This window comes from Aegilops tauschii, chromosome 1 (assembly GCF_002575655.3).
Source record: "Aegilops tauschii subsp. strangulata cultivar AL8/78 chromosome 1, Aet v6.0, whole genome shotgun sequence".
In the NCBI taxonomy this organism is placed as follows: domain Eukaryota; kingdom Viridiplantae; phylum Streptophyta; class Magnoliopsida; order Poales; family Poaceae; genus Aegilops; species Aegilops tauschii.
In genome coordinates, this window is record NC_053035.3 from 33,738,695 (window position 1) to 33,757,106 (window position 18,412).

General features: G+C 50.5%; 41 non-coding genes and 1 pseudogene across 41 annotated transcripts; all 42 read left to right on the forward strand.

The window, feature by feature from the left end:
- Positions 1 to 288: 288 nt before the first annotated feature.
- LOC141039851 (5S ribosomal RNA) lies at positions 289 to 407 on the forward strand. Its single transcript, XR_012200784.1, has one exon. It is a non-coding gene; the product is annotated as a 5S ribosomal RNA (ribosomal RNA).
- A 302-nt stretch (positions 408 to 709) lies between these two features.
- LOC141039590 (5S ribosomal RNA) lies at positions 710 to 828 on the forward strand. Its single transcript, XR_012200520.1, has one exon. It is a non-coding gene; the product is annotated as a 5S ribosomal RNA (ribosomal RNA).
- A 301-nt stretch (positions 829 to 1,129) lies between these two features.
- On the forward strand, positions 1,130 to 1,248 carry LOC141039868 (5S ribosomal RNA). The gene has a single exon (XR_012200801.1). It is a non-coding gene; the product is annotated as a 5S ribosomal RNA (ribosomal RNA).
- A 301-nt stretch (positions 1,249 to 1,549) lies between these two features.
- Positions 1,550 to 1,668, forward strand: LOC141040061 (5S ribosomal RNA). The gene has a single exon (XR_012200991.1). It is a non-coding gene; the product is annotated as a 5S ribosomal RNA (ribosomal RNA).
- A 301-nt stretch (positions 1,669 to 1,969) lies between these two features.
- Positions 1,970 to 2,088, forward strand: LOC141039919 (5S ribosomal RNA). Its single transcript, XR_012200852.1, has one exon. It is a non-coding gene; the product is annotated as a 5S ribosomal RNA (ribosomal RNA).
- A 301-nt stretch (positions 2,089 to 2,389) lies between these two features.
- On the forward strand, positions 2,390 to 2,508 carry LOC141039375 (5S ribosomal RNA). Its single transcript, XR_012200304.1, has one exon. It is a non-coding gene; the product is annotated as a 5S ribosomal RNA (ribosomal RNA).
- Positions 2,509 to 2,809: 301 nt separating this feature from the next.
- Positions 2,810 to 2,928, forward strand: LOC141039694 (5S ribosomal RNA). Its single transcript, XR_012200625.1, has one exon. It is a non-coding gene; the product is annotated as a 5S ribosomal RNA (ribosomal RNA).
- Positions 2,929 to 3,229: 301 nt separating this feature from the next.
- Positions 3,230 to 3,348, forward strand: LOC141039523 (5S ribosomal RNA). The gene has a single exon (XR_012200452.1). It is a non-coding gene; the product is annotated as a 5S ribosomal RNA (ribosomal RNA).
- Positions 3,349 to 3,650: 302 nt separating this feature from the next.
- LOC141039974 (5S ribosomal RNA) lies at positions 3,651 to 3,769 on the forward strand. The gene has a single exon (XR_012200907.1). It is a non-coding gene; the product is annotated as a 5S ribosomal RNA (ribosomal RNA).
- A 300-nt stretch (positions 3,770 to 4,069) lies between these two features.
- LOC141039676 (5S ribosomal RNA) lies at positions 4,070 to 4,188 on the forward strand. The gene has a single exon (XR_012200606.1). It is a non-coding gene; the product is annotated as a 5S ribosomal RNA (ribosomal RNA).
- Positions 4,189 to 4,490: 302 nt separating this feature from the next.
- LOC141039922 (5S ribosomal RNA) lies at positions 4,491 to 4,609 on the forward strand. Its single transcript, XR_012200855.1, has one exon. It is a non-coding gene; the product is annotated as a 5S ribosomal RNA (ribosomal RNA).
- A 641-nt stretch (positions 4,610 to 5,250) lies between these two features.
- On the forward strand, positions 5,251 to 5,369 carry LOC141039770 (5S ribosomal RNA). Its single transcript, XR_012200702.1, has one exon. It is a non-coding gene; the product is annotated as a 5S ribosomal RNA (ribosomal RNA).
- A 301-nt stretch (positions 5,370 to 5,670) lies between these two features.
- On the forward strand, positions 5,671 to 5,789 carry LOC141039956 (5S ribosomal RNA). Its single transcript, XR_012200889.1, has one exon. It is a non-coding gene; the product is annotated as a 5S ribosomal RNA (ribosomal RNA).
- A 302-nt stretch (positions 5,790 to 6,091) lies between these two features.
- LOC141039771 (5S ribosomal RNA) lies at positions 6,092 to 6,210 on the forward strand. Its single transcript, XR_012200703.1, has one exon. It is a non-coding gene; the product is annotated as a 5S ribosomal RNA (ribosomal RNA).
- Positions 6,211 to 6,510: 300 nt separating this feature from the next.
- Positions 6,511 to 6,629, forward strand: LOC141039561 (5S ribosomal RNA). Its single transcript, XR_012200490.1, has one exon. It is a non-coding gene; the product is annotated as a 5S ribosomal RNA (ribosomal RNA).
- A 301-nt stretch (positions 6,630 to 6,930) lies between these two features.
- LOC141039695 (5S ribosomal RNA) lies at positions 6,931 to 7,049 on the forward strand. Its single transcript, XR_012200626.1, has one exon. It is a non-coding gene; the product is annotated as a 5S ribosomal RNA (ribosomal RNA).
- Positions 7,050 to 7,350: 301 nt separating this feature from the next.
- LOC141039524 (5S ribosomal RNA) lies at positions 7,351 to 7,469 on the forward strand. The gene has a single exon (XR_012200453.1). It is a non-coding gene; the product is annotated as a 5S ribosomal RNA (ribosomal RNA).
- Positions 7,470 to 7,771: 302 nt separating this feature from the next.
- Positions 7,772 to 7,890, forward strand: LOC141039975 (5S ribosomal RNA). The gene has a single exon (XR_012200908.1). It is a non-coding gene; the product is annotated as a 5S ribosomal RNA (ribosomal RNA).
- A 300-nt stretch (positions 7,891 to 8,190) lies between these two features.
- On the forward strand, positions 8,191 to 8,309 carry LOC141039940 (5S ribosomal RNA). Its single transcript, XR_012200873.1, has one exon. It is a non-coding gene; the product is annotated as a 5S ribosomal RNA (ribosomal RNA).
- A 302-nt stretch (positions 8,310 to 8,611) lies between these two features.
- On the forward strand, positions 8,612 to 8,730 carry LOC141040072 (5S ribosomal RNA). Its single transcript, XR_012201002.1, has one exon. It is a non-coding gene; the product is annotated as a 5S ribosomal RNA (ribosomal RNA).
- A 300-nt stretch (positions 8,731 to 9,030) lies between these two features.
- LOC141039429 (5S ribosomal RNA) lies at positions 9,031 to 9,149 on the forward strand. The gene has a single exon (XR_012200358.1). It is a non-coding gene; the product is annotated as a 5S ribosomal RNA (ribosomal RNA).
- A 275-nt stretch (positions 9,150 to 9,424) lies between these two features.
- Positions 9,425 to 9,543, forward strand: LOC141039772 (5S ribosomal RNA). Its single transcript, XR_012200704.1, has one exon. It is a non-coding gene; the product is annotated as a 5S ribosomal RNA (ribosomal RNA).
- A 301-nt stretch (positions 9,544 to 9,844) lies between these two features.
- On the forward strand, positions 9,845 to 9,963 carry LOC141039773 (5S ribosomal RNA). Its single transcript, XR_012200705.1, has one exon. It is a non-coding gene; the product is annotated as a 5S ribosomal RNA (ribosomal RNA).
- A 302-nt stretch (positions 9,964 to 10,265) lies between these two features.
- LOC141039774 (5S ribosomal RNA) lies at positions 10,266 to 10,384 on the forward strand. The gene has a single exon (XR_012200706.1). It is a non-coding gene; the product is annotated as a 5S ribosomal RNA (ribosomal RNA).
- A 300-nt stretch (positions 10,385 to 10,684) lies between these two features.
- On the forward strand, positions 10,685 to 10,803 carry LOC141039562 (5S ribosomal RNA). The gene has a single exon (XR_012200491.1). It is a non-coding gene; the product is annotated as a 5S ribosomal RNA (ribosomal RNA).
- A 301-nt stretch (positions 10,804 to 11,104) lies between these two features.
- On the forward strand, positions 11,105 to 11,223 carry LOC141039841 (5S ribosomal RNA). Its single transcript, XR_012200774.1, has one exon. It is a non-coding gene; the product is annotated as a 5S ribosomal RNA (ribosomal RNA).
- A 301-nt stretch (positions 11,224 to 11,524) lies between these two features.
- Positions 11,525 to 11,643, forward strand: LOC141039526 (5S ribosomal RNA). Its single transcript, XR_012200455.1, has one exon. It is a non-coding gene; the product is annotated as a 5S ribosomal RNA (ribosomal RNA).
- Positions 11,644 to 11,945: 302 nt separating this feature from the next.
- Positions 11,946 to 12,064, forward strand: LOC141040075 (5S ribosomal RNA). Its single transcript, XR_012201005.1, has one exon. It is a non-coding gene; the product is annotated as a 5S ribosomal RNA (ribosomal RNA).
- Positions 12,065 to 12,697: 633 nt separating this feature from the next.
- On the forward strand, positions 12,698 to 12,802 carry LOC141040155 (5S ribosomal RNA; annotated as a pseudogene).
- A 302-nt stretch (positions 12,803 to 13,104) lies between these two features.
- Positions 13,105 to 13,223, forward strand: LOC141039984 (5S ribosomal RNA). Its single transcript, XR_012200916.1, has one exon. It is a non-coding gene; the product is annotated as a 5S ribosomal RNA (ribosomal RNA).
- Positions 13,224 to 13,524: 301 nt separating this feature from the next.
- LOC141039664 (5S ribosomal RNA) lies at positions 13,525 to 13,643 on the forward strand. Its single transcript, XR_012200594.1, has one exon. It is a non-coding gene; the product is annotated as a 5S ribosomal RNA (ribosomal RNA).
- Positions 13,644 to 13,944: 301 nt separating this feature from the next.
- LOC141039902 (5S ribosomal RNA) lies at positions 13,945 to 14,063 on the forward strand. The gene has a single exon (XR_012200835.1). It is a non-coding gene; the product is annotated as a 5S ribosomal RNA (ribosomal RNA).
- Positions 14,064 to 14,496: 433 nt separating this feature from the next.
- Positions 14,497 to 14,615, forward strand: LOC141039995 (5S ribosomal RNA). The gene has a single exon (XR_012200928.1). It is a non-coding gene; the product is annotated as a 5S ribosomal RNA (ribosomal RNA).
- Positions 14,616 to 14,917: 302 nt separating this feature from the next.
- Positions 14,918 to 15,036, forward strand: LOC141040179 (5S ribosomal RNA). The gene has a single exon (XR_012201083.1). It is a non-coding gene; the product is annotated as a 5S ribosomal RNA (ribosomal RNA).
- A 303-nt stretch (positions 15,037 to 15,339) lies between these two features.
- LOC141039639 (5S ribosomal RNA) lies at positions 15,340 to 15,458 on the forward strand. Its single transcript, XR_012200569.1, has one exon. It is a non-coding gene; the product is annotated as a 5S ribosomal RNA (ribosomal RNA).
- A 302-nt stretch (positions 15,459 to 15,760) lies between these two features.
- Positions 15,761 to 15,879, forward strand: LOC141040291 (5S ribosomal RNA). Its single transcript, XR_012201195.1, has one exon. It is a non-coding gene; the product is annotated as a 5S ribosomal RNA (ribosomal RNA).
- Positions 15,880 to 16,180: 301 nt separating this feature from the next.
- Positions 16,181 to 16,299, forward strand: LOC141039686 (5S ribosomal RNA). The gene has a single exon (XR_012200617.1). It is a non-coding gene; the product is annotated as a 5S ribosomal RNA (ribosomal RNA).
- Positions 16,300 to 16,602: 303 nt separating this feature from the next.
- LOC141039999 (5S ribosomal RNA) lies at positions 16,603 to 16,721 on the forward strand. Its single transcript, XR_012200932.1, has one exon. It is a non-coding gene; the product is annotated as a 5S ribosomal RNA (ribosomal RNA).
- A 301-nt stretch (positions 16,722 to 17,022) lies between these two features.
- Positions 17,023 to 17,141, forward strand: LOC141039542 (5S ribosomal RNA). The gene has a single exon (XR_012200471.1). It is a non-coding gene; the product is annotated as a 5S ribosomal RNA (ribosomal RNA).
- Positions 17,142 to 17,442: 301 nt separating this feature from the next.
- Positions 17,443 to 17,561, forward strand: LOC141040518 (5S ribosomal RNA). The gene has a single exon (XR_012201421.1). It is a non-coding gene; the product is annotated as a 5S ribosomal RNA (ribosomal RNA).
- A 302-nt stretch (positions 17,562 to 17,863) lies between these two features.
- On the forward strand, positions 17,864 to 17,982 carry LOC141039926 (5S ribosomal RNA). Its single transcript, XR_012200859.1, has one exon. It is a non-coding gene; the product is annotated as a 5S ribosomal RNA (ribosomal RNA).
- A 301-nt stretch (positions 17,983 to 18,283) lies between these two features.
- On the forward strand, positions 18,284 to 18,402 carry LOC141039543 (5S ribosomal RNA). Its single transcript, XR_012200472.1, has one exon. It is a non-coding gene; the product is annotated as a 5S ribosomal RNA (ribosomal RNA).
- Positions 18,403 to 18,412: the final 10 nt, after the last annotated feature.

Genomic DNA, 18,412 nt, shown 5'->3' on the forward strand with positions numbered 1-18,412 from the left:
TTGCGCGGCGTGCAAAACAAAACGCACGAGCGCGATGTATGTTTAGCACGTTTTATTATTTTGCACGTTTACGGTAAGTTTTAGCTCGCTGCTCATTATTCACGTGTCTAGCGGCGGCAAGCGTGTTCTGAAAGGGGTCGAAACCATGGTAAATAGGCACTGGTGCGGTTGAACCGTGGTAAAACTCGTCTCCGTAGTTGAGCGGGAGCGGCCAAAGGAATGTGCAATCGTGTGTGTAGTGGAGCAGGGAGGGGCAAGCATAAGGGACGAAGACGGGGGTAACATGTGGGATGCGATCATACCAGCACTAAAGCACCGGATCCCATGAGAACTCCGAAGTAAAGCGTGCTTGGGTGAGAGTAGTACTAGGATGGGTGACCTCCTGGGAAGTCCTTGTGTTGCATTCCCTTTTTAATTTTTTTTGCGCGGCGTGCAAAACAAAACGCACGAGCGCGACGTATGTTTAGCACGTTTTATTATTTTGCACGTTTACGGTAAGTTTTAGCTCGCTGCTCATTATTCACGTGTCTAGCGGCGGCAAGCGTGTTCTGAAAGGGGTCGAAACCATGGTAAATAGGCACTGGTGCGGTTGAACCGTGGTAAAACTCGTCTCCGTAGTTGAGCGGGAGCGGCCAAAGGAATGTGCAATCGTGTGTGTAGTGGAGCTGGGAGGGGCAAGCATCAGGGACGAAGACGGGGGTAACATGTCGGATGCGATCATACCAGCATTAAACCACCGGATCCCATCAGAACTCCAAAGTTAAGCGTGCTTGGGCGAGAGTAGTACTAGGATGGGTGACCTCCTGGGAAGTCCTCGTGTTGCATCCCCTTTTTAATTTTTTTGCGCCGCGTGCAAAACAAAACGCACGTGCGCGACATATGTTTAGCACGTTTTATTATTTTGCACGTTTACGGTAAGTTTTAGATCGCTGCTCATCATTCACGCATCTAGCGGCGGCAAGCGTGTTCTGAAAGAGGTAGAAACCATGGTAAATAGGCACTGGTGCGGTTGAACCGTGGTAAAACTCGTCTCCGTAGTTGAGCGGGAGCGGCCAGAGGAATGTGCAATCGTGTGTGTAGTGGAGCTGGGAGGGGCAAGCATAAGGGACGAAGACGGGGGTAACATGTCGGATGCGATCATACCAGCACTAAAGCACCGGATCCCATCAGAACTCCGAAGTTAAGCGAGCTTGGGCGACAGTAGTACTAGGATGGGTGACCTCCTGGGAAGTCCTCGTGTTGCATTCCCTTTTTAATTTTTTTTGCGCCGCGTGCAAAACAAAACGCACGTGCGCGACATATGTTTCGCACGTTTTATTATTTTGCACGTTTACGGTAAGTTTTAGCTCGCTGCTCATCATTCACGCGTCTAGCGGCGGCAAGCGTGTTCTGAAAGGGTCGAAACCATGGTAAATAGGCACTGGTGCGGTTGAACCGTGGTAAAACTCGTCTCCGTAGTTGAGCGGGAGCGGCCAGAGGAATGTGCAATCGTGTGTGTAGTGGAGCCGGGAGGGGCAAGCATAAGGGACGAAGACGGGGGTAACATGTCGGATGCGATCATACCAGCACTAAAGCACCGGATCCCATCAGAACTCCGAAGTTAATCGTGCTTCGGCGACAGTAGTACTAGGATGGGTGACCTCCTGGGAAGTCCTCGTGTTGCATTCCCTTTTTAATTTTTTTGCGCCGCGTGCAAGACAAAACGCACGTGAGCGACATATGTTTCGCACGTTTTATTATTTTGCACGTTTACGGTAAGTTTTAGCTCGCTGCTCATTATTCACGCGTCCAGCGGCGGCAAGCGTGTTCTGAAAGGGGTCGAAACCATGGTAAATAGGCACTGGTGCGGTTGAACCGTGGTAAAACTCGTCTCCGTGATTGAGCGGGAGCGGCCAAAGGAATGTGCAATCGTGTGTGTAGTGGAGCTGGGAGGGGCAAGCATAAGAGACGAAGACGGGGGTAACATGTCTGATGCGATCATACCAGCACTAAAGCACCGGAACCCATCAGAACTTTGAAGTTAAGCGTGCTTGGGCGAGAGTAGTACTAGGATGGGTGACCTCCTGGGAAGTCCTCGTGTTGCATTCCCTTTTTAATATTTTTTGCGCCGCGTGCAAAACAAAACGCACGTGCGCGACGTATGTTTAGCACGTTTTATTATTTTGCACGTTTACGGTAAGTTTTAGCTCGCTGCTCATCATTCACGCGTCTAGCGGCGGCAAGCGTGTTCTCAAAGGGGTCGAAACCATGGTAAATAGGCACTGGTGCGGTTGAACCATGGTAAAACTCGTCTCCGTAGTTGAGCGGGAGCGGCCAAAGAGTGTGCAATCGTGTGTGTAGTGGAGCTGGGAGGGGCAAGCATAAGGGACGAAGACGGGGGTAACATGTCGGATGCGATCATACCAGCACTAAAGCACCGGATCCCATGAGAACTCCGAAGTTAAGCGTGCTTGGGCGAGAGTAGTACTAGGATGGGTGACCTCTTGGGAAGTCCTCGTGTTGCATTCCTTTTTTAATTTTTTTTGCGCCGCGTGCAAAACAAAACGCACGTGCGCGACATATGTTTAGCACGTTTTATTATTTTGCACGTTTACGGTAAGTTTTAGCTCGCTGCTCATCATTCACGCGGCAAGCGGCGGCAAGCGTGTTCTGAAAGGGTCGAAACCATGGTAAATAGGCACTGGTGCGGTTGAACCGTGGTAAAACTCTTCTCCGTAGTTGAGCGGGAGCGGCCAGAGGAATGTGCAATCGTGTGTGTAGTGGAGCTGGGAGGGGCAAGCATAAGGGACGAAGTCGCGGGTAACATGTTGGATGCGATCATACCAGCACTAAAGCACCGGATCCCATCAGAACTCCGAAGTTAAGCGTGCTTCGGCGAGAGTAGTACTAGGTTGGGTGACCTCCTGGGAAGTCCTCGTGTTGCATTCCCTTTTTAATTTTTTTGCGCCACGTGCAAAACAAAACGCACGTGCGCGACATATGTTTCGCACATTTTATTATTTTGCACGTTTACGGTAAGTTTTAGCTCGCTGCTCATCATTCACGCGTCTAGCGGCGGCAAGCGTGTTCTGAAAGGGGTCGAAACCATGGTAAATAGGCACTGGTGCGGTTGAACCGTGGTAAAACTCGTCTCCATAGTTGAGCGGGAGCGGCCAAAGGAATGTGCAATCGTGTTTGTAGTGGAGCTGGGAGGGGCAAGCATAAGGGACGAAGACGGGGGTAACATGTTGGATGCGATCATACCAGCACTAATGCACCGGATCCCATTAGAACTCCGAAGTTAAGCGTGCTTGGGCGAGAGTAGTACTAGGATGGGTGACCTCCTGGGAAGTCCTCGTGTTGTATTCCCTTTTTAATTTTTTTTGCGCCGCGTGCAAAACAAAACGCACGTGCGCGACATATGTTTAGCACGTTTTATTATTTTGCACGTTTACGGTAAGTTTTAGCTCGCTGCTCATCATTCACGCGTCTAGCGGCGGCAAGCGTGTTCTGAAAGGGGTCGAAACAATGGTAAATAAGCACTGGTGCGGTTGAACCGTGGTAAAACTAGTCTCCGTGGTTGAGCGGGAGCGGCCAAAGGAATGTGCAATCGTGTTTGTAGTGGAGCTGGGAGGGGCAAGCATAAGGGACGAAGACGGGGGTAACATGTCGGATGCGATCATACCAGCACTAAAGCACCGGATCCCATCAGAACTTCGAAATTAAGCGTGCTTGGGCGAGAGTAGTACTAGGATGGGTGACCTCCTGGGAAGTCCTCTTGTTGCATCCCCTTTTTATTTTTTTTGCGCCGGGTGCAAAACAAAACGCACGAGCGCGACGTATGTTTAGCACGTTTTATTATTTTGCACGTTTACGGTAAGTTTTAGCTCGCTGCTCATCATTCACGCGTCTAGCGGCGGCAAGCATGTTCTGAAAGGGGTCGAAACCATGGTAAATAGGCACTGGTGCGGTTGAACCGTGGTAAAACTCGTCTCCGTAGTTGAGCGGGAGCGGCCAAAGAGTGTGCAATCGTGTGTGTAGTGGAACGGGGAGGGGCAAGCATAAGGGACGAAGACGGGGGTAACATGTCGGATGCGATCATACCAGCACTAAAGCACCGGATCCCATGAGAACTCCGAAGTTAAGCGTGCTTGGGCGAGAGTAGTATTAGGATGGGTGACCTCCTGGGAAGTCCTTGTGTTGCATTCCCTTTCTAATTTTTTTTGCGCGGCGTGCAAAACAAAACGCACGAGCGCGACGTATGTTTAGCACGTTTTATTATTTTGCACGTTTACGGTAAGTTTTAGCTCGCTGCTCATTATTCACGCGTCTAGCGGCGGCAAGCGTGTTCTGAAAGGGGTCGAAACCATGGTAAATAGGCACTCGTGCGGTTGAACCGTGGTAAAACTCGTCTCCGTAGTTGAGCGGGAGCGGCCAAAGGAATGTGCAATCGTGTGTGTAGTGGAGCTGGGACGGGCAAGCATAAGGGACGAAGACGGGGGTAACATGTCGGATGCGATCATACCAGCATTAAACCACCGGATCCCATCAGAACTCTGAAGTTAAGCGTGCTTGGGCGAGAGTAGTACTAGGATGGGTGACCTCCTGGGAAGTCCTCTTGTTGCATCCCCTTTTTAATTTTTTTTGTGCCGCGTGCAAAACAAAACGCACGTGCGTGACATATGTTTAGCACGTTTTATTATTTTGCACGTTTACGTTAGTTTTAGCTCGCTGCTCATCATTCACGCATCTAGCGGCGGCAAGCGTGTCCTGAAAGGGTCGAAACCATGGTAAATAGGCACTGGTGCGGTTGAACCGTGGTAAAACTCGTCTCCGTAGTTGAGCGGGAGCGGCCAGAGGAATGTGCAATCGTGTGTGTAGTGGAGCTAGGAGGGGCAAGCATAAGGGACGAAGACGGGGGTAACATGTCGGATGCGATCATACCAGCACTAAAGCACCGGATCCCATCAGAACTCCGATCCTCGTGTTGCATTCCCTTTTTAATTTTTTTTGCGCGACATATGTTTCGCACGTTTTATTATTTTGCACGTTTACGGTAAGTTTTAGCTCGCTGCTCATTATTCACGCGTCCAGCGGCGGCAAGCGTGTTCTGAAAGGGGTCGAAACAATGGTAAATAGGCACTGGTGCGGTTGAACCGTGGTAAAACTCGTCTCCGTGGTTGAGCGGGAGCGGCCAATGGAATGTGCAATCGTGTGTGTAGTGGAGCGGGGAGGGGCAAGCATAAGAGACGAAGACGGGGGTAACATGTCTGATGCGATCATACCAGCACTAAAGCACCGGATCCCATCAGAACTTTGAAGTTAAGCGTGCTTGGGCGAGAGTAGTACTAGGATGGGTGACCTCCTGGGAAGTCCTCGTGTTGCATTCCCTTTTTAATTTTTTTTGCGCCGCGTGCAAAACAAAACGCACGTGCGCGACGTATGTTTAGCACGTTTTATTATTTTGCACGTTTACGGTAAGTTTTAGCTTGCTGCTCATCATTCACGCGTCTAGCGGCGGCAAGCGTGTTTTTAAAGGGGTCGAAACCATGGTAAATAGGCACTGGTGCGGTTGAACCATGGTAAAACTCGTCTCCGTAGTTGAGCGGGAGCGGCCAAAGAGTGTGCAATCGTGTGTGTAGTGGAGCTGGGAGGGGCAAGCATAAGAGACGAAGACGGGGGTAACATGTCTGATGCGATCATACCAGCACTAAAGCACCGGATCCCATCAGAACTTTGAAGTTAAGCGTGCTTGGGCGAGAGTAGTACTAGGATGGGTGACCTCCTGGGAAGTCCTCGTGATGCATTCCCTTTTTAATTTTTTTTGCGCCGCGTGCAAAACAAAACGCACGTGAGCGACATATGTTTCGCACGTTTTATTATTTTGCACGTTTACGGTAAGTTTTAGCTCGCTGCTCATTATTCACGCGTCCAGCGGCGGCAAGCGTGTTCTGAAAGGGGTCGAAACAATGGTAAATAGGCACTGGTGCGGTTGAACCGTGGTAAAACTCGTCTCCGTGGTTGAGCGGGAGCGGCCAAAGGAATGTGCAATCGTGTGTGTAGTGGAGCTGGGAGGGGCAAGCATAAGAGACGAAGACGGGGGTAACATGTCTGATGCGATCATACCAGCACTAAAGCACCGGATCCCATCAGAACTTTGAAGTTAAGCGTGCTTGGGCGAGAGTAGTACTAGGATGGGTGACCTCCTGGGAAGTCCTCGTGTTGCATTCCCTTTTTAATTTTTTTGCGCCGCGTGCAAAACAAAACGCACGTGCGCGACGTATGTTTAGCACGTTTTATTATTTTGCACGTTTACGGTAAGTTTTAGCTCGCTGCTCATCATTCACGCGTCTAGCGGCGGCAAGCGTGTTCTGAAAGGGGTCGAAACCATGGTAAATAGGCACTGGTGCGGTTGAACCATGGTAAAACTCGTCTCCGTAGTTGAGCGGGAGCGGCCAAAGAGTGTGCAATCGTGTGTGTAGTGGAGCTGGGAGGGGCAAGCATAAGGGACGAAGACGGGGGTAACATGTCGGATGCGATCATACCAGCACTAAAGCACCAGATCCCATGAGAACTCCGAAGTTAAGCGTGCTTGGGCGAGAGTAGTACTAGGATGGGTGACCTCCTGGGAAGTCCTCGTGTTGCATTCCTTTTTTAATTTTTTTTGTGCCGCGTGCAAAACAAAACGCACGTGCGCGACATATGTTTAGCACGTTTTATTATTTTGCACGTTTACGGTAAGTTTTAGCTCGCTGCTCATCATTCACGCGGCTAGCGGCGGCAAGTGTGTTCTGAAAGGGTCGAAACCATTGTAAATAGGCACTGGTGCGGTTGAACCATGGTAAAACTCTTCTCCGTAGTTGAGCGGGAGCGGCCAGAGGAATGTGCAATCGTGTGTGTAGTGGAGCTGGGAGGGGCAAGCATAAGGGACGAAGTCGGGGGTAACATGTTGGATGCGATCATACCAGCACTAAAGCACCGGATCCCATCAGAACTCCGAAGTTAAGCGTGCTTCGGCGAGAGTAGTACTAGGTTGGGTGACCTCCTGGGAAGTCCTCGTGTTGCATTCCCTTTTTAATTTTTTTGCGCCACGTGCAAAACAAAACGCACGTGCGCGACATATGTTTCGCACATTTTATTATTTTGCACGTTTACGGTAAGTTTTAGCTCGCTGCTCATCATTCACGCGTCTAGCGGCGGCAAGCGTGTTCTGAAAGGGGTCGAAACCATGGTAAATAGGCACTGGTGCGGTTGAACCGTGGTAAAACTCGTCTCCATAGTTGAGCGGGAGCGGCCAAAGGAATGTGCAATCGTGTTTGTAGTGGAGCTGGGAGGGGCAAGCATAAGGGACGAAGACGGGGGTAACATGCTGGATGCGATCATACCAGCACTAATGCACCGGATCCCATTAGAACTCCGAAGTTAAGCGTGCTTGGGCGAGAGTAGTACTAGGATGGGTGACCTCCTGGGAAGTCCTCGTGTTGTATTCCCTTTTTAATTTTTTTTGCGCCGCGTGCAAAACAAAACGCACGTGCGCGACATATGTTTAGCACGTTTTATTATTTTGCACGTTTACGGTAAGTTTTAGCTCGCTGCTCATCATTCACGCGTCTAGCGGCGGCAAGCGTGTTCTGAAAGGGGTCGAAACAATGGTAAATAAGCACTGGTGCGGTTGAACCGTGGTAAAACTAGTCTCCGTGGTTGAGCGGGAGCGGCCAAAGGAATGTGCAATCGTGTTTGTAGTGGAGCTGGGAGGGGCAAGCATAAGGGACGAAGACGGGGGTAACATGTCGGATGCGATCATACCAGCACTAAAGCACCGGATCCCATCAGAACTTCGAAATTAAGCGTGCTTGGGCGAGAGTAGTACTAGGATGGGTGACCTCCTGGGAAGTCCTCTTGTTGCATCCCCTTTTTATTTTTTTTGCGCCGGGTGCAAAACAAAACGCACGAGCGCGACGTATGTTTAGCACGTTTTATTATTTTGCACGTTTACGGTAAGTTTTAGCTCGCTGCTCATCATTCACGCGTCTAGCGGCGGCAAGCATGTTCTGAAAGGGGTCGAAACCATGGTAAATAGGCACTGGTGCGGTTGAACCGTGGTAAAACTCGTCTCCGTAGTTGAGCGGGAGCGGCCAAAGAGTGTGCAATCGTGTGTGTAGTGGAACGGGGAGGGGCAAGCATAAGGGACGAAGACGGGGGTAACATGTCGGATGCGATCATACCAGCAGTAAAGCACCGGATCCCATGAGAACTCCGAAGTTAAGCGTGCTTGGGCGAGAGTAGTATTAGGATGGGTGACCTCCTGGGAAGTCCTTGTGTTGCATTCCCTTTCTAATTTTTTTTGCGCGGCGTGCAAAACAAAACGCACGAGCGCGACGTATGTTTAGCACGTTTTATTATTTTGCACGTTTACGGTAAGTTTTAGCTCGCTGCTCATTATTCACGCGTCTAGCGGCGGCAAGCGTGTTCTGAAAGGGGTCGAAACCATGGTAAATAGGCACTCGTGCGGTTGAACCGTGGTAAAACTCGTCTCCGTAGTTGAGCGGGAGCGGCCAAAGGAATGTGCAATCGTGTGTGTAGTGGAGCTGGGACGGGCAAGCATAAGGGACGAAGACGGGGGTAACATGTCGGATACGATCATACCAGCATTAAACCACCGGATCCCATCAGAACTCTGAAGTTAAGCGTGCTTGGGCGAGAGTAGTACTAGGATGGGTGACCTCCTGGGAAGTCCTCTTGTTGCATCCCCTTTTTAATTTTTTTTGTGCCGCGTGCAAAACAAAACGCACGTGCGTGACATATGTTTAGCACGTTTTATTATTTTGCACGTTTACGTTAGTTTTAGCTCGCTGCTCATCATTCACGCATCTAGCGGCGGCAAGCGTGTCCTGAAAGGGTCGAAACCATGGTAAATAGGCACTGGTGCGGTTGAACCGTGGTAAAACTCGTCTCCGTAGTTGAGCGGGAGCGGCCAGAGGAATGTGCAATCGTGTGTGTAGTGGAGCTGGGAGGGGCAAGCATAAGGGACGAAGACGGGGGTAACATGTCGGATGCGATCATACCAGCACTAAAGCACCGGATCCCATCAGAACTCCGAAGTTAAGCGAGCTTGGGCGAGAGTAGTACTAGGATGGGTGACCTCCTGGGAAGTCCTCGTGTTGCATTCCCTTTTTAATTTTTTTTGCGCGACATATGTTTCGCACGTTTTATTATTTTGCACGTTTACGGTAAGTTTTAGCTCGCTGCTCATTATTCACGCGTCCAGCGGCGGCAAGCGTGTTCTGAAAGGGGTCGAAACAATGGTAAATAGGCACTGGTGCGGTTGAACCGTGGTAAAACTCGTCTCCGTGGTTGAGCGGGAGCGGCCAATGGAATGTGCAATCGTGTGTGTAGTGGAGCGGGGAGGGGCAAGCATAAGAGACGAAGACGGGGGTAACATGTCTGATGCGATCATACCAGCACTAAAGCACCGGATCCCATCAGAACTTTGAAGTTAAGCGTGCTTGGGCGAGAGTAGTACTAGGATGGGTGACCTCCTGGGAAGTCCTCGTGTTGCATTCCCTTTTTAATTTTTTTTGCGCCGCGTGCAAAACAAAACGCACGTGCGCGACGTATGTTTAGCACGTTTTATTATTTTGCACGTTTACGGTAAGTTTTAGCTTGCTGCTCATCATTCACGCGTCTAGCGGCGGCAAGCGTGTTTTTAAAGGGGTCGAAACCATGGTAAATAGGCACTGGTGCGGTTGAACCATGGTAAAACTCGTCTCCGTAGTTGAGCGGGAGCGGCCAAAGAGTGTGCAATCGTGTGTGTAGTGGAGCTGGGAGGGGCAAGCATAAGAGACGAAGACGGGGGTAACATGTCTGATGCGATCATACCAGCACTAAAGCACCGGATCCCATCAGAACTTTGAAGTTAAGCGTGCTTGGGCGAGAGTAGTACTAGGATGGGTGACCTCCTGGGAAGTCCTCGTGTTGCATTCCCTTTTTAATTTTTTTTGCGCCGCGTGCAAAACAAAACGCACGTGAGCGACATATGTTTCGCACGTTTTATTATTTTGCACGTTTACGGTAAGTTTTAGCTCGCTGCTCATTATTCACGCGTCCAGCGGCGGCAAGCGTGTTCTGAAAGGGGTCGAAACAATGGTAAATAGGCACTGGTGCGGTTGAACCGTGGTAAAACTCGTCTCCGTGGTTGAGCGGGAGCGGCCAAAGGAATGTGCAATCGTGTGTGTAGTGGAGCTGGGAGGGGCAAGCATAAGAGACGAAGACGGGGGTAACATGTCTGATGCGATCATACCAGCACTAAAGCACCGGATCCCATCAGAACTTTGAAGTTAAGCGTGCTTGGGCGAGAGTAGTACTAGGATGGGTGACCTCCTGGGAAGTCCTCGTGTTGCATTCCCTTTTTAATTTTTTTGCGCCGCGTGCAAAACAAAACGCACGTGCGCGACGTATGTTTAGCACGTTTTATTATTTTGCACGTTTACGGTAAGTTTTAGCTCGCTGCTCATCATTCACGCGTCTAGCGGCGGCAAGCGTGTTCTGAAAGGGGTCGAAACCATGGTAAATAGGCACTGGTGCGGTTGAACCATGGTAAAACTCGTCTCCGTAGTTGAGCGGGAGCGGCCAAAGAGTGTGCAATCGTGTGTGTAGTGGAGCTGGGAGGGGCAAGCATAAGGGACGAAGACGGGGGTAACATGTCGGATGCGATCATACCAGCACTAAAGCACCAGATCCCATGAGAACTCCGAAGTTAAGCGTGCTTGGGCGAGAGTAGTACTAGGATGGGTGACCTCCTGGGAAGTCCTCGTGTTGCATTCCTTTTTTAATTTTTTTTGCGCCGCGTGCAAAACAAAACGCACGTGCGCGACATATGTTTAGCACGTTTTATTATTTTGCACGTTTACGGTAAGTTTTAGCTCGCTGCTCATCATTCACGCGGCTAGCGGCGGCAAGCGTGTTCTGAAAGGGTCGAAACCATGGTAAATAGGCACTGGTGCGGTTGAACCGTGGTAAAACTCTTCTCCGTAGTTGAGCGGGAGCGGCCAGAGGAATGTGCAATCGTGTGTGTAGTGGAGCTGGGAGGGGCAAGCATAAGGGACGAAGTCGGGGGTAACATGTTGGATGCGATCATACCAGCACTAAAGCACCGGATCCCATCAGAACTCCGAAGTTAAGCGTGCTTCGGCGAGAGTAGTACTAGGTTGGGTGACCTCCTGGGAAGTCCTCGTGTTGCATTCGCTTTTTAATTTTTTTGCGCCACGTGCAAAACAAAACGCACGTGCGCGACATATGTTTCGCACGTTTTATTATTTTGCACGTTTACGGTAAGTTTTAGCTCGCTGCTCATCATTCACGCGTCTAGCGGCGGCAAGCGTGTTCTGAAAGGGGTCGAAACCATGGTAAATAGGCACTGGTGCGGTTGAACCGTGGTAAAACTCGTCTCCATAGTTGAGCGGGAGCGGCCAAAGGAATGTGCAATCGTGTTTGTAGTGGAGCTGGGAGGGGCAAGCATAAGGGACGAAGACGGGGGTAACATGTTGGATGCGATCATACCAGCACTAATGCACCGGATCCCATTAGAACTCCGAAGTTAAGCGTGCTTGGGCGAGAGTAGTACTAGGATGGGTGACCTCCTGGGAAGTCCTCGTGTTGTATTCCCTTTTTAATTTTTTTTGCGCCGCGTGCAAAACAAAACGCACGTGCGCGACATATGTTTAGCACGTTTTATTATTTTGCACGTTTACGGTAAGTTTTAGCTCGCTGCTCATCATTCACGCGTCTAGCGGCGGCAAGCGTGTTCTGAAAGGGGTCGAAACAATGGTAAATAAGCACTGGTGCGGTTGAACCGTGGTAAAACTCGTCTCCGTAGTTGAGCGGGAGCGGCCAAAGAATTGTGCAATCGTGTGTGTAGTGGAGCTGGGAGGGGCAAGCATAAGGGACGAAGACGGGGTTAACATGTCGGATGCGATCATACCAGCACTAAAGCACCGGATCCCATCAGAACTTCGAAATTAAGCGTGCTTGGCCGAGAGTAGTACTAGGATGGGTGACCTCCTGGGAAGTCCTCTTGTTGCATCCCCTTTATATTTTTTTTGCGCCGCGTGCAAAACAAAACGCACGAGCGCGACGTATGTTTAGCACGTTTTATTATTTTGCACGTTTACGGTAAGTTTTAGCTCGCTGCTCATCATTCACGCGTCTAGCGGCGGCAAGCATGTTCTGAAAGGGGTCGAAACCATGGTAAATAGGCACTGGTGCGGTTGAACCGTGGTAAAACTCGTCTCCGTAGTTGAGCGGGAGCGGCCAAAGAGTGTGCAATCGTGTGTGTAGTGGAGCTCGGAGGGGCAAGCATAAGGGACGAAGACGGGGGTAACATGTCGGATGCGATCATACCAGCACTAAAGCATCGGATCCCATGAGAACTCCGCGCGGCGTGCAAAACAAAACGCACGAGCGCGACGTATGTTTAGCACGTTTTATTATTTTGCACGTTTACGGTAAGTTTTAGCTCGCTGCTCATTATTCACGCGTCTAGCGGCGGCAAGCGTGTTCTGAAAGGGGACGAAACCATGGTAAATAGGCACTGGTGCGGTTGAACCGTGGTAAAACTCGTCTCCGTAGTTGAGCGGGAGCGGCCAAAGGAATGTGCAATCGTGTGTGTAGTGGAGCTGGGAGGGGCAAGCATAAGGGACGAAGACGGGGGTAACATGTCGGATGCGATCATACCAGCACTAAAGCACCGGATCCCATCAGAACTCCGAAGTTAAGCGTGCTTGGGCAATGGGTGACCTCCTGGGAAGTCCTCGTGTTGCATTCCCTTTTTAATTTGTTTTGCACCGCGTGCAAAACAAAACGCACGAGCGCGACGTATGTTTAGCACGTTTTATTATTTTGCACGTTTACGGTAAGTTTTAGCTCGCTGCTCATTATTCACGCGTCTAGCGGCGGCAAGCGTGTTCTGAAAGGGGTCGAAACCATGGTAAATAGGCACTGGTGCGGTTGAACCGTGGTAAAACTCGTCTCCGTAGTTGAGCGGGAGCGGCCAAAGGAATGTGCAATCATGTGTGTAGTGGAGCTGGGACGGGCAAGCATAAGGGACGAAGACGGGGGTAACATGTCGGATGCGATCATACCAGCATTAAACCACCGGATCCCATCAGAACTTTGAAGTTAAGCGTGCTTGGGCGAGAGTAGTACTAGGATGGGTGACCTCTTGGGAAGTCCACGTGTTGTATCCCCTTTTTAATTTTTTTTGCGCCGCGTGCAAAACAAAACGCACGTGCGCGACATATGTTTAGCACGTTTTATTATTTTGCACGTTTACGGTAAGTTTTAGCTCGCTGCTCATCATTCACGCATCTAGCGGCGGCAAGCGTGTCCTGAAAGGGTCGAAACCATGGTAAATAGGCACTGGTGCGGTTGAACCGTGGTAAAACTCGTCTCCGTAGTTGAGCGGGAGCGGCCAGAGGAATGTGCAATCGTGTGTGTAGTGGAGCTGGGAGGGGCAAGCATAAGGGACGAAGACGGGGGTAACATGTCGGATGCGATCATACCAGCACTAAAGCACCGGATCCCATCAGAACTCTGAAGTTAAGCGAGCTTGGGCGAGAGTAGTACCAGGATGGGTGACCTCCTGGGAAGTCCTCGTGTTGCATTCCCTTTTTAATTTTTTTTGCGCCGCGTGCAAAACAAAACGCACGTGCGCGACATATGTTTAGCACGTTTTATTATTTTGCACGTTTACGGTAAGTTTTAGCTCGCTGCTCATCATTCACGCGTCTAGCGGCGGCTAGCGTGTTCTGAAAGGGTCGAAACCATGGTAAATAGACACTGGTGCGGTTGAACCGTGGTAAAACTCGTCTCCGTAGTTGAGCGGGAGCGGCCAGAGGAATGTGCAATCGTGTGTGTAGTGGAGCCGGGAGGGGCAAGCATAAGGGACGAAGACGGGGGTAACATGTCGGATGCGATCATACCAGCACTAAAGCACCGGATCCCATCAGAACTCCGAAGTCAAGCGTGCTTGGGCGAGAGTAGTACTAGGATGGGTGACCTCCTGGAAAGTCCTCATGTTGCATTCCCTTTTTAATTTTTTTGCGCCGCGTGCAAAACAAAACGCACGTGCGCGACATATGTTTCGCACGTTTTATTATTTTGCACGTTTACGGTAAGTTTTAGCTCGCTGCTCATTATTCACGCGTCCAGCGGCGGCAAGCGTGTTCTGAAAGGGGTCGAAACCATGGTAAATAGGCACTGGTGCGGTTGAACCGTGGTAAAACTCGTCTCCGTGGTTGAGCGGGAGCGGCCAAAGGAATGTGCAATCGTGTGTGTAGTGGAGCTGGGAGGGGCAAGCATAAGAGACGAGGACGGGGGTAACATGTCTGATGCGATCATACCAACACTAAAGCACCGGATCCCATAAGAACTTCGAAGTTAAGCGTGCTTGAGCGAGAGTAGTACTAGGATGGGTGACCTGCTGGCAAGCATAAGAGACGAAGACGGGGGTAACATGTCTGATGCGATCATACCAGCACTAAAGCACCGGATCCCATCAGAACTTCGAAGTTAAGCGTGCTTGAGCGAGAGTAGTACTAGGATGGGTGACCTCCTGGGAAGTCCTCGTTTTGCATTCCCTTTTTAATTTTTTTTGCGCCGCGTGCAAAACAAAACGCACGTGCGCGACATATGTTTAGCACGTTTTATTATTTTGCACGTTTACGATAAGTTTTAGCTCGCTGCTCATCATTCACGCGTCTAGCGGCGGCAAGCGTGTTCTGAAAGGGGTCGAAACAATGGTAAATAAGCACTGGTGCGGTTGAACCGTGGTAAAACTCGTCTCCGTAGTTGAGCGGGAGCGGCCAAAGGAATGTGCAATCGTGTGTGTAGTGGAGCTGGGAGGGGCAAGCATAAGGGACGAAGACGGGGGTAACATGTCGGATGCGATCATACCAGCACTAAAGCACCGGATCCCATCAGAACTCCGAAGTTAAGCGTGCTTGGGCGAGAGTAGTACTAGGATGGGTGACCTCCTGGGAAGTCCTCGTGTTGCATCCCCTTTTTAATTTTTTTTGCGCCGCGTGCAAAACAAAACGCACGAGCGCGACGTATGTTTAGCACGTTTTATTATTTTGCACGTTTACGGTAAGTTTTAGCTCGCTGCTCATTATTCACGCGTCTAGCGGCGGCAAGCGTGTTCTGAAAGGGGTCGAAACCATGGTAAATAGGCACTGGTGCGGTTGAACCGTGGTAAAACTCGTCTCCGTAGTTCAGCGGGAGCGGCCAAAGGAATGTGCAATCGTGTGTGTAGTGGAGCTAGGAGGGGCAAGCATAAGGGACGAAGACGGGGGGTAACATGTCGGATGTGATCATACCAGCACTAAAGCACCGGATCCCATCAGAACTCCAAAGTTAAGCGTGCTTGGGTGAGAGTAGTACTAGGATGGGTGACCTCCTGGGAAGTCCTCGTGTTGCATCCCCTTTTTAATTTTTGTTGCGCCGCGTGCAAAACAAAACGCACGTGCGCGACATATGTTTAGCATGTTTTATTATTTTGCACGTTTACGATAAGTTTTAGCTCGCTGCTCATCATTCACGCGTCTAGCGGCGGCAAGCGTGTTCTGAAAGGGGTCGAAACAATGGTAAATAAGCACTGGTGCGGTTGAACCGTGGTAAAACTCGTCTCCGTAGTTGAGCGGGAGCGGCCAAAGGAATGTGCAATCGTGTGTGTAGTGGAGCTGGGAGGGGCAAGCATAAGGGACGAAGACGGGGGTAACATGTCGGATGCGATCATACCAGCACTAAAGCACCGGATCCCATCAGAACTCCGAAGTTAAGCGTGCTTGGGCGAGAGTAGTACTAGGATGGGTGACCTCCTGGGAAGTCCTCGTGTTGCATCCCCTTTTTAATTTTTTTTGCGCCGCGTGCAAAAGAAAACGCACGAGCGCGACGTATGTTTAGCACGTTTTATTATTTTGCACGTTTACGGTAAGTTTTAGCTCGCTGCTCATTATTCACGCGTCTAGCGGCGGCAAGCGTGTTCTGAAAGGGGTCGAAACCATGGTAAATAGGCACTGGTGCGGTTGAACCGTGGTAAAACTCGTCTCCGTAGTTGAGCGGGAGCGGCCAAAGAATGTGCAATCGTGTGTGTAGTGGAGCTGGGAGGGGCAAGCATAAGGGACGAAGACGGGGGTAACATGTCGGATGCGATCATACCAGCACTAAAGCACCGGATCCCATGAGAACTCCGATGTTAAGCGTGCTTGGGCGAGAGTAGTACTAGGATGGGTGACCTCCTGGGAAGTCCTTGTGTTGCATTCCCTTTTTAATTTTTTTTGCGCGGCGTGCAAAACAAAACGCACGAGCGCGACGTATGTTTAGCACGTTTTATTATTTTGCACGTTTACGGTAAGTTTTAGCTCGCTGCTCATTATTCACGCGTCTAGCGGCGGCAAGCGTGTTCTGAAAGGGGTCGAAACCATGGTAAATAGGCACTGGTGCGGTTGAACCGTGGTAAAACTCGTCTCCGTAGTTGAGCGGGAGCGGCCAAAGGAATGTGCAATCGTGTGTGTAGTGGAGCTAGGAGGGGCAAGCATAAGGGACGAAGACGGGGGGTAACATGTCGGATGTGATCATACCAGCACTAAAGCACCGGATCCCATCAGAACTACAAAGTTAAGCGTGCTTGGGTGAGAGTAGTACTAGGATGGGTGACCTCCTGGGAAGTCCTCGTGTTGCATCCCCTTTTTAATTTTTGTTGCGCCGCGTGCAAAACAAAACGCACGTGCGCGACATATGTTTAGCACGTTTTATTATTTTGCACGTTTACGGTAAGTTTTAGCTCGCTGCTCATCAGTCACGCGTCTAGCGGCGGCAAGCGTGTTCTGAAAGGGTCGAAACCATGGTAAATAGGCACTGGTGCGGTTGAACCGTGGTAAAACTCGTCTCCGTAGTTGAGCGGGAGCGGCCAGAGGAATGTGCAATCGTGTGTGTCGTGGAGCTGGGAGGGGCAAGCATAAGGGACGAAGACGGGGGTAACATGTCGGATGCGATCATACCAGCACTAAAGCACCGGATCCCATCAGAACTCCGAAGTTAAGCGAGCTTGGGCGAGAGTAGTACTAGGATGGGTGACCCCCTGGGAAGTCCGCGTGTTGCATTCCCTTTTTAATTTTTTTGCGCCGCGTGCAAAACAAAACGCACGTGCGCGACATAAGTTTAGCACGTTTTATTATTTTGCACGTTTACGGTAAGTTTTAGCTCGCTGCTCATCATTCACGTGTCTAGCGGCGGCAAGCGTGTTCCGAAAGAGGTAGAAACCATGGTAAATAGGCACTGGTGCGGTTGAACCGTGGTAAAACTCGTCTCCGTAGTTGAGCGGGAGCGGCCAAAGGAATGTGCAATCGTGTGTGTAGTGGAGCTGGGAGGGGCAAGCATAAGGGACGAAGACGGGGGTAACATGTTGGATGCGATCATACCAGCACTAAAGCACCAGATCCCATCAGAACTCCGAAGTTAAGCGTGCTTGGGCGAGAGTAGTACTAGGATGGGTGACCTCCTGGGAAGTCCTCGTGTTGCATCCCCTTTTTAATTTTTTTTGCGCCGCGTGCAAAACAAAACGCACGAGCGCGACGTATGTTTAGCACGTTTTATTATTTTGCACGTTTACGGTAAGTTTTAGCTCGCTGCTCATTATTCACGCGTCTAGCGGCGGCAAGTGTGTTCTGAAAGGGGTCGAAACCATGGTAAATAGGCACTGGTGCGGTTGAACCGTGGTAAAACTCGTCTCCGTAGTTGAGCGGGAGCGGCCAAAGGAATGTGTAATCGTGTGTGTAGTGGAGCTGGGAGGGGCAAGCATAAGGGACGAAGACGGGTGTAACATGTCGGATGCGATCATACCAGCACTAAAGCATCAGATCCCATCAGAACTCCAAAGTTAAGCGTGCTTGGGCGAGAGTAGTACTATGATGGGTGACCTCCTGGGAAGTCCTTGTGTTGCATTCCCTTTTTAATTTTTTTTGCGCCGCGTGCAAAACAAAACGCACGAGCGCGACGTATGTTTAGCACGTTTTATTATTTTGCATGTTTACGGTAAGTTTTAGCTCGCTGCTCATCAGTCACGCGTCTAGCGGCGGCAAGCGTGTTCTGAAAGGGTCGAAACCATGGTAAATAGGCACTGGTGTGGTTGAACCGTGGTAAAACTCGTCTCCGTAGTTGAGCGGGAGCGGCCAGAGGAATGTGCAATCGTGTGTGTCGTGGAGCTGGGAGGGGCAAGCATAAGGGACGAAGACGGGGGTAACATGTCGGATGCGATCATACCAGCACTAAAGCACCGGATCCCATCAGAACTCCGAAGTTAAGCGAGCTTGGGCGAGAGTAGTACTAGGATGGGTGACCCCCTGGGAAGTCCGCGTGTTGCATTCCCTTTTTAATT